Genomic DNA, 9,100 nt, shown 5'->3' on the forward strand with positions numbered 1-9,100 from the left:
GAAAAAAATACACACAGTGTCAAAATTGTCACAAATTTCTATTATATAAGCAGTGAAATAAAATGACTTTGAAAAAAAGGGGCAGGGAACAAGCTAAAGTTGGAGGAGGAAACACTAGTGTTAGTGTCACATCATTCACCAGTGTAAGTAATAATGCTAACAATAAGAATGTGGGTTCCAACAGCAACACTACCTCTGAAAGCCCCGTCAACATCCTTAGTGTTGTTGTACTTCCTGAAAATAAAGATGATGTTTTTAAAAGCAGTGTAACATAAATGTTGAGCCAGAGTTTTGTGTATCCCTCCTTTCCTGTTGTAACATGTCATTTACCATGCTGTCTTTCTGATCTTTCAGCCATGTCAACTTCATCTTTACTGACACATATCTCATTCCCTAGTAATCATGTGATATCTGTTGAGATAGATATTCTCCAAAGTTCCTCTTGTTCCTCTTCTTGATTAAATTAATGAGAGCAGGGAGTGTTTTTGGATATAGAGGTGGTAGAGATGGAAGACATTGTTGGTGAAGGTATCAGGAGTAGTGCTGCTGTTAGTCATGCTGGTAGTTGCAGTTTACCCTCAAATGTCACCAGATTGAAATAAACTTTTTGGACACTCGGATTTACAAAAACTGAACTCGTATTTCAAACCCCCTGACTAACACCTAATTCTCCAGCTGCCACCCTGAGGCCAAAAAAATTCTTTACTAACATCAGAGTATAGCTTCGTACAACACCTAGTCTGTGATCCCAATACAACCAGAGGGAAATGAGTATGAAATTCAAAGTTATAGCTTACCCAGATAAAGTTCTACTTCTACCTGAAACACTGCCTAACATGAAATGAAGAATACAAGGTTCACATGTCTCACTGATCCATCATTTTCACCATTTTGCAATTAGATTACACAAATCCATAAGCAGCCATAAGCTTATATTAAAGAAGGGTTAGCCTAATGACCCTGAATTCAGCAATCCCTTTTTATCTTTCATTGGTACATAATTTGATTTATAAATTGTTTTTTCCAGTTTACGAGTTTAGCTAGGAAATAAATGAGCAGGACAGGCCCATCAATGATGGAATGCAATGGGTTAGTGGACAGGAACATGAGTTGGTCTTATAATGGTCTAATAAATTTTTTAGACTATCTGGACTCAGTGATATGGACCTGTGTCTGTAATAAACTGACCTTGTATGGTGTAGGGCTGGAAATAGCACAACTCCATTCACTGTGCAGCAACCTGAAATGCAATAAAATTCTGGGCCCCTGCACAGTACATAGAGCTGTCCCAGTGCTGTCATGGCCCCTTTAATCAGCTAATGAATTGGGGTATCTGGAGTTACATGCTCACTATTCTTATCCTTGGGAAAGGTCATCAATATAAATGTACCAAAAAACATTAAAGTTGACAGGTCCATTGTAGATTTTTTTGAGCCATTGATTGAAATTTGTTCCAGATTTCTCATGCATTGAATACCTAATTATTTGTGAAAAATGTTTGGGTTATCATTAGAAAACACTTAATTTGTGCTGGCTTATTTCCATTTGTTACCATGTGAAATTTGGTGTTACATGTACTGACGTGTACTTTACTACGTTTGCTGATAAAGACAGAGAGGGAAACAGTATAAAGACAATTTCCAGACAACTTGCTACATTCACAATCAAGTGACATGGCATCCAGACCATTACTTATCAACTCATCATTAAACTTTAATGAATTAATCATTAATTATTGAGGAATTAATGTTGAGATCCAGCTGTGTTGTCCCAGTTCACTTCACAAGCCTGATCAGGGATACTTTAAGGCCTTTGCTGTTCAGTGTTTAGTTTCTTTCTTGTTACTTCCTCTCACCTTTTAGTTTCAGGAGCAGAAACATGAGTGTTTATTTTGTTCTTCATTTCACTTTGCATTTGTGTTGCGTGAGACAAAATATAAAACAGCACAAATAACATTTATTTTACAATATTGTTGTTATTACTGATGTAAAGCATTGAGAACTCTAAAGCACTGAGAATGTGACTGCAGCACAATTACGTTCACTTGGAGCAGTGAAGCAATGGTGTAGTTTTATGCGTAGATGGCGGATGGAAACATTAATATGCAGGGAAACCAATAATGGACCCTGGATTCTTGGCATTAAGGACGGAGAGGAAGTCACAGAGGTCATAAACAGGACATAAACTGATCATAATATTAGTGAATTGCCTAAAGTACCCCATTACCACACTGAATGCAGAAACTAAATCAAAGTACTGTTTAAGGTTTAAGTGAAGAGAATCTTCAAACATTATATGTTGCAAGGTTGAGAAGATGTGCAAACTTTTTTTTAGGTGTGGGACTTTTTATTTCTTCTAATTTTTAATTTTTTTTTGCATGTTTTAAAATTAATTAAAACATTTTTATTTACTACAGGTGACAAGTTATCAGAGAGCACATTTATCTTTTTTTTCTCTGCTGTCCCTATAAACACATCACATAAGAGTGCAGCATTTTTTTTTTTTTTGCAGATTTTGCTGTATTTTCTAGAGCCAAAGTCAGGAGTGGCTTCAAAAGGAATGGAAAATATAAAGGAAGCTCTTAGACGTTTCCCTTCTGTTAAACCCACTTGTGCCTTTGGCTCAAAAAAACCCAGCAAAATCTGCAACAAAAAACCACTATATCTCCATGGGGCATTAGTGTAAATCAGTGTTTGTCAACCTTTTCAAACCAAGTTCCACCTAAGGACAAGAAATTTCAACCACATATCCCCAAGGTTATGCTACATCCTAACATCACAGCAGCTACATGAGGATGATATTCCACCTGCATGCAATCGCCAATGATTGCACAAAATTGATGTATTCAGATGAATACTTGGAAATCACTGGCCACCTTGTGTAAGCAGGGTTGTGCCAAAATGCAGCTGCTGCAAAGTAAGGGTGCTGCCTAAAACACAGATTTAATACAAAAACTGGCCTTCTGCGTTGCACCCACTGGCAGTTGGATTGATAATTCCAGATATGAGCCCGCTTTGGTGCCTGAGATCCATGATTCAATTGCTAGGAAATTTATTTTCCTAACGACGAGAGACAAAAATGTATCGTAGAGATTATTAGCTGAATATCCCACTTGCCTTCAGACAGCTCTGAGTTTTGTGAGTAGTGCAATGAATGGGACAAACAAGACACCAAAACAAAATAGGAGCATAAGATGGAAGACAAACTACTCAAAACTAGGGATGAGTGAACCTGCCCACATCAGCCTTAGTCACCCATATCATCCCTGTGATTGAGCATGATATGGATTCCATGTGCACCCAATGTGGAGTATCCTGAATGTGGAAGATAGTGGACATCTAAGCCGACTGTGCCAATGTGTAGTAAAGCGAGACACCTATGATGCAACATAATATGGAGTGAAATCCTGGGATGTCTACCATTCTATACAAATTTAGATATCTGGGTGTATATATTTCTAAGGGTAGAGGTTAATGCGAGAATGGGAACAGAATGCTATAGGTATAAAAATCTGGGTAATAATAACATTTTATGATCTTAGCAATAAGAGAGAATGGGTGGACCATTTTGTCAGGTCTACTATAGTAAGTACTATAGTACTATAGTAAGGGAATATAATTCCATCAATACAATGTAGATCTGTGGATGGTAAAATTAATCGCTAAATAAGTAATGTGATGCTGGTTCCTTTGAAATCCAAACTTGCTGGTTATGTGATCCTGCTCTATCTGTGGTGTGTTGTTAAATAATGCTTTGGATTTCTTAATATTAACTTAAGACAAGAAGCTTGCTCAAAGTGTTGATGAAGAAAGAAAAAAGTTGCAGGGAGTGACACATGGGTTTGTAATCAGGGTCATACTGGCCCACTGGGGAATCAGTGAATCCCCCAATGGACGTCGGGGCTTTAGTGGCACAGCGACTGGAAATGGTCGGGGCCCCACAGAAACGTGATAGTGATTGGGGAAAGCCTGGTTCTCCAACTGATATACATATAGTTAATGGAAAAGGGTTAGGCATTATGTTGTCCCCATTCCAGCAGAGCTATTATGATACATTTGGTCGCCTCAGACCCCAGAGTATAATAATTGGAGGCTCAGGGGAGGTATTAAATATAACAAATACTTATACAAATACAGTCTGTGACTGAACCCATAGACCCCAGACATCACTGCTGAGGCAGAAAAATACCGAAGAGCATGCTGAAGACAGCTGGATGGAGTGAGGATGCCTATGAGAAGCGGGGTAAGGCGAGGGCTTTCAAAAACCCTGGGTCACTAATTATTACACTTTGGGGTTACTGACCTCACAAATATTCATCGAATTTCATGGGGTTCACCTGAAGCTGCTTAAAGGGGAATCTTGGGAGCATTGTATGCTTTGTGGGGCCACTGTGGGAAGCATAATACCCTGTGCTGAGCCACTGTGGAGCATATTAAACTGTGTGGGGTCACTGTGGAGCATATTACACTATGTGGGAGCCACTGTGGAGCATATTATACTGTGCATGGTCACTGTGGTGCATATTGTACTGTTTGGGACCACTGTGAGGAGCATATTTTACATTGTGGGGCCACTGTGGAGTATATAATGCTATGTTGGGGCCACTGTGGAGCATACAATACTGTGTGGGAGTCACTGTGGAGCACAATATACTGTGTGAGGGCCATTATGGAGCATATTATACTGTGTGGGGGCCACTGTGGAGGGTATTGTACTGTGTGGGTGCCACTGTTGAGCATTATACTATGTAGGGGTCACCATGGAGCAGTTTATACTGCATGTCGACAATTGTGGAGTATATACTGTGTATACTGTGTGGAGGCCACTGTGGACCATATTATACTGTTTTGAGGCCACTGTGTAGCATATTCTGAGTGGGGTTACTGTGGAGCACATTACACTGTATGGGCACCACTATGCAGCATATTATACTGTATGGGGCCACAGTGGAGCATTATAATAAGCGGGGGCAATTTTGGAAGATACTATACCGTGTGATGCCACTGTGGAGCATATTATATTGTGTGGGGTCACTGTGGAACATATTATACTGTGTGGGACCAATGTGAAGCATTATACTGTGTGTGGACCACTGTGGAGCATATTGTATTATGTAGGGCAACTGTGGAGCATATTACACTATGTGGGAGCCACTGTGGAGCATATTATATTGTTTGGGACCACAGTGAGGAGCATATTATTTTTTGGGGTCATTGTGAATCATATTATACTGTCAATCAGAAAAAAAAACAAACATCCACGTCAGGAAATTCATATAACATGTAAATATTTTATTGACATTATATTAAAATAAGTGAATAGCAACTATATTAAGGAGGCAAATGCATGGATCAATGGACCCCTAAGAGTAAGTAAGTGACACTAATATTAAAGGAAACAGGTTAAAAAAAAAAGGAAAGGTAAGAAAATAAAGCTATGGTATACCTAGGATCACCACCACTACATATATTATACTGTGTGGGGACCACTGTGGACCATATTATACTGTATCTTAGCCATTGTGGAACATTTTATACTATGTGGGACAACTGTGGAGCATATTATACTGTGTTGGGGCCACTTTGGAGCATATTATACTGAGTGGGGCCACTGTGGAGAATATTATACTATTTGGACAACCGTGGAGCATATTATACTGTGTTGTGGCCTATTTGGAGCATATTCTGTGTGGGGCCACTGTGTAACATATTATACTGTGTTGGGGCCACTGTGGAGCATATTACACTATGTGGGCCACTGTGGAGCATATTATACTCTGTCAGGTCACTGTGGAACATATTATAATGTCTGGAGCTCCTGTGGAGCATATTGTATGTGGGGCCACTGTGGAGCACATTACGCTGTGTGAGGGCCACTGTGGAACATATTATACTGGGGAGCACATTATACTGGACGGCGGCCTCTGTAAAGCACATTATACTGTGCAAGGGCCACTAAGAAACACACTATACTGTGGGGTGGCCACTGTGGAACATATTATACTGAGTTGGACCATTGTGGAACATTATACTAAGTGTGGTTCACTGTGGAGCAAATTATACTATGTGGGGGCTATTGTGTAGCATTATACTGCAAGGGGGCCACAATGGATCATATATATATCAATATACTGTGTGGGGGCTACATTAAAGCATATTAAACTGTGTGGGGCCCCCATCTATTTTGTATCAGACGTGCAATATTATCACAGGGTGCAATTACATTGCATGATCACTATAAAACATATCTGTGTGATGTACATAACAAAAAGGTAAGGACGCGTTCAAAAGCCCCACAGTCCCTACAAACAGCTGATCAGCAGGCTCCTAATCTCTTAGATCTCTTAGACTTTTGGACCCGGCAGATCAGATGTTTACTAGAGATGAGCAAATACCGTTCAATCAAATAGGTATTCGATCGAATAGTAAGGTATTCATGATATTCGATTCCAATCGAATACCACGCGCTAAACACACTAAAAATGTGTATGCTCGCCCACCTTCCCCGGCGCTTTTTTTGCACCAGTAACTGCAGGGGAGGTGGTACACGAAGCAGGAAAACGTAGGCATCGAAAAAAAAAAATAGGAAAAAGTCATTGGCTGGCTAAATCAGGTGACCTCGAATTCATAAGAATAATATCAGCCATATTCATTTCAGTTTCGGTTTGGAGAGATAGGGAGAGACATCTGCTGAGGGTCAGATAGAATTGTAGCTTCAGTTAGGCAGGAAAACTGAACAACAGCTCTTTTCAGAGTTATACTGCAGGGAGAGGAGATATACACCTCCGGTATATCGATTCAAGCTGCCAAAATATCCCAAAAGCCCTTTTTTCCCAATCACTGGTATACAGTATATACCTGTCCCATAGGGGTAAGCAGAAACCTGTATACTCACATATGGTTTATAGGATCCCATATATGCTCAATCCAACTTTCCTCGCTGTATACCCCAAAAACCCAAAGTGGTATACAGCAAATCTGTCAGGCCATATACGCTCAATCCAGCTTTCCTCGGTGTATACCCACCAAAAACCTAAATAGTATACACAGCAAATCTGTCAGGCCATATACACTCAATACAGCTTTCCTCGGTGTATACCCCTCAAAAAACCTAAGTGGTATACACAGCAAATCCGTCAGGCCATATACGCTCAATCCAGCTTTCCTCGGTGTATACCCCCAAAAAACCTAAGTGGTATACACAGCAAATCCGTCAGGCCATATATGCTCAATCCAGATTTCCTCGGTGTATACCCCCCAAAAAACCTAAGTGGTATACACAGGAAATCCGTCAGGCCATATACGCTCAATCCAGCTTTCCTCGGTGTATACCCCCAAAAAACCTAAGTGGTATACACAGCAAATCCGTCAGGCCATATATGCTCAATCCAGATTTCCTCGGTGTATACCCCCCAAAAAACCTAAGTGGTATACACAGTAAATCCGTCAGGCCATAATATACACTCAATCCATCTTTCCTCTGTGTATACCCCCAAAAATCCTAAGTGGTATACACAGCAAATCCATCAGGCCATAATATAAGCTCAATCCATCTTTCCTCTGTGTATACCCCCAAAAAAACCTCAGTGGTATACACAGCAAATCCGTCAGGCCATATACACTCAATCCAGCTTTCCTCGCTGTATACACCATAAAATTAGCATCAATATACATCTCAAAATGTGTAAGGCTAGTGCAAAGGGACGAGGACAGGGATGAGGCTGGGGGCGTGAAAATGCAGCTGGGGAGCAAGGTTGCGGACAAGCTACAGTGCATCCCATGCCTACTCCTCTGCAGCAGCAAGCATTATGCTTCTCCACAATGCCCGGCTTGATGGCCACATTAAGCAGGGTGCAGGTTACCACACTAACCAGGCCCAAGCACCAGGAACAGATGTTACAATGGCTAGCGGATAATGCTTCCAGCACCTTATCCATCAGCCAGTAATCCACTACCTCAAGTCCTCCTCCTACCCAACAGTCTGGTCCTCCTTCCTCCCAACATGCCCAATCTTCCCAGCAGAGTAATCCCACCTTTCCCACCTCCCAGGAGCTGTTTTTGGGCCCTTTTACTGTCCCTCACAATGTCCCACCACTTCACGAATCCCAGGAACTAACAGATGACTTTGTGTGTCCTGTTGCCCAAACACTGGAGCTTCCGCCATCTCCTGATTTTGTGGTTGTGGCCCCGCAACCCATTATCAGTGATGATGACGAGACACAGTTGCCATCAGGGCAGCCTGTTGCCATGTGCTGTGTGCAGGATGAGGAGCCAAGTGAGGAATTGGAAGACGAGGTGGTGGACGACGAGGACACCGACCCGACCTGAAAAGGGGGGATGTCAAGCGGGGAAAGCAGTGTAGATGTGGAAGGAAGTGCAGCACCAAAGAGGGTGGCTAGAGGCAGAGGCATGTTCAGAGGCCGAGGACAGCTGCTTCACCAAAGCCAGGCCACAGCCAGCAAGGCGCAAGATGTTCCCTATTCTAGCCAGCCTAGAAAAACTCCCCCATCAAGGCCACAGTCTTCGGTGGAGTGGAGCTTTTTCAACGTATGCGTGGAGGACAAATATAGTGCAGTTTGCACACTTTGCAACTCGAAACTGAGTAGGGGCTCTGAAAAGAGCAAACTTACAACCACTGCCATGGGCCGTCATTTGGAGTGCAAGCACTGGGCTCAGTGGGAGAGAGCAAACGCAGGACACTCGTCGTCCAGCATGGCCACCACTGCCTCTCCCACTGTTGCCAGTGCTGGCGCTGCAGTCTAGACCACCAGCCAGGACACCTCCACATCTCCCTTTGTCACTTTGGGGACTTCTCCCTCAGCCTCTCCTTTTCCTGCCTCAGCTCCTTCTCCTGCACGATCATTCACCTCTTCCCAGCAACCCACCATCCCCCAGACATTTGAGCGCAGTAAGTACAAAAGTACAGCGGTACCACCCACATGCACAAGCCTTAAACGCGCAACTCCTGGCCCAGGAGATGTTGCCTTTCTGGCTTGTGGAAACTCAGGCCTTCCGTGACCTGATGGCAAGTGCAGCACCTCACTATGCCATCCCTAGCTGTCACTACTTCTCCCGGTGTTCCGTCCTCACCTTGCATCAGA

General features: G+C 42.3%; 1 long non-coding RNA gene across 1 annotated transcript in view; it reads left to right on the forward strand.

Annotated features, from left to right (window-relative positions):
- Positions 1-8,452, forward strand: part of LOC142200592 (uncharacterized) — a 973,077-nt gene extending 964,625 nt beyond the window's left edge. Inside the window, exon 3 of the long non-coding RNA XR_012715463.1 lies at positions 8,417-8,452. This is a non-coding gene — a long non-coding RNA (uncharacterized LOC142200592). The remainder of the gene's footprint in view (positions 1-8,416) is intronic.
- The last annotated feature ends 648 nt before the right edge of the window (positions 8,453-9,100 follow it).

The sequence above is a fragment of the Leptodactylus fuscus genome, chromosome 4 (genome assembly GCF_031893055.1).
Source record: "Leptodactylus fuscus isolate aLepFus1 chromosome 4, aLepFus1.hap2, whole genome shotgun sequence".
Taxonomy (NCBI): domain Eukaryota; kingdom Metazoa; phylum Chordata; class Amphibia; order Anura; family Leptodactylidae; genus Leptodactylus; species Leptodactylus fuscus.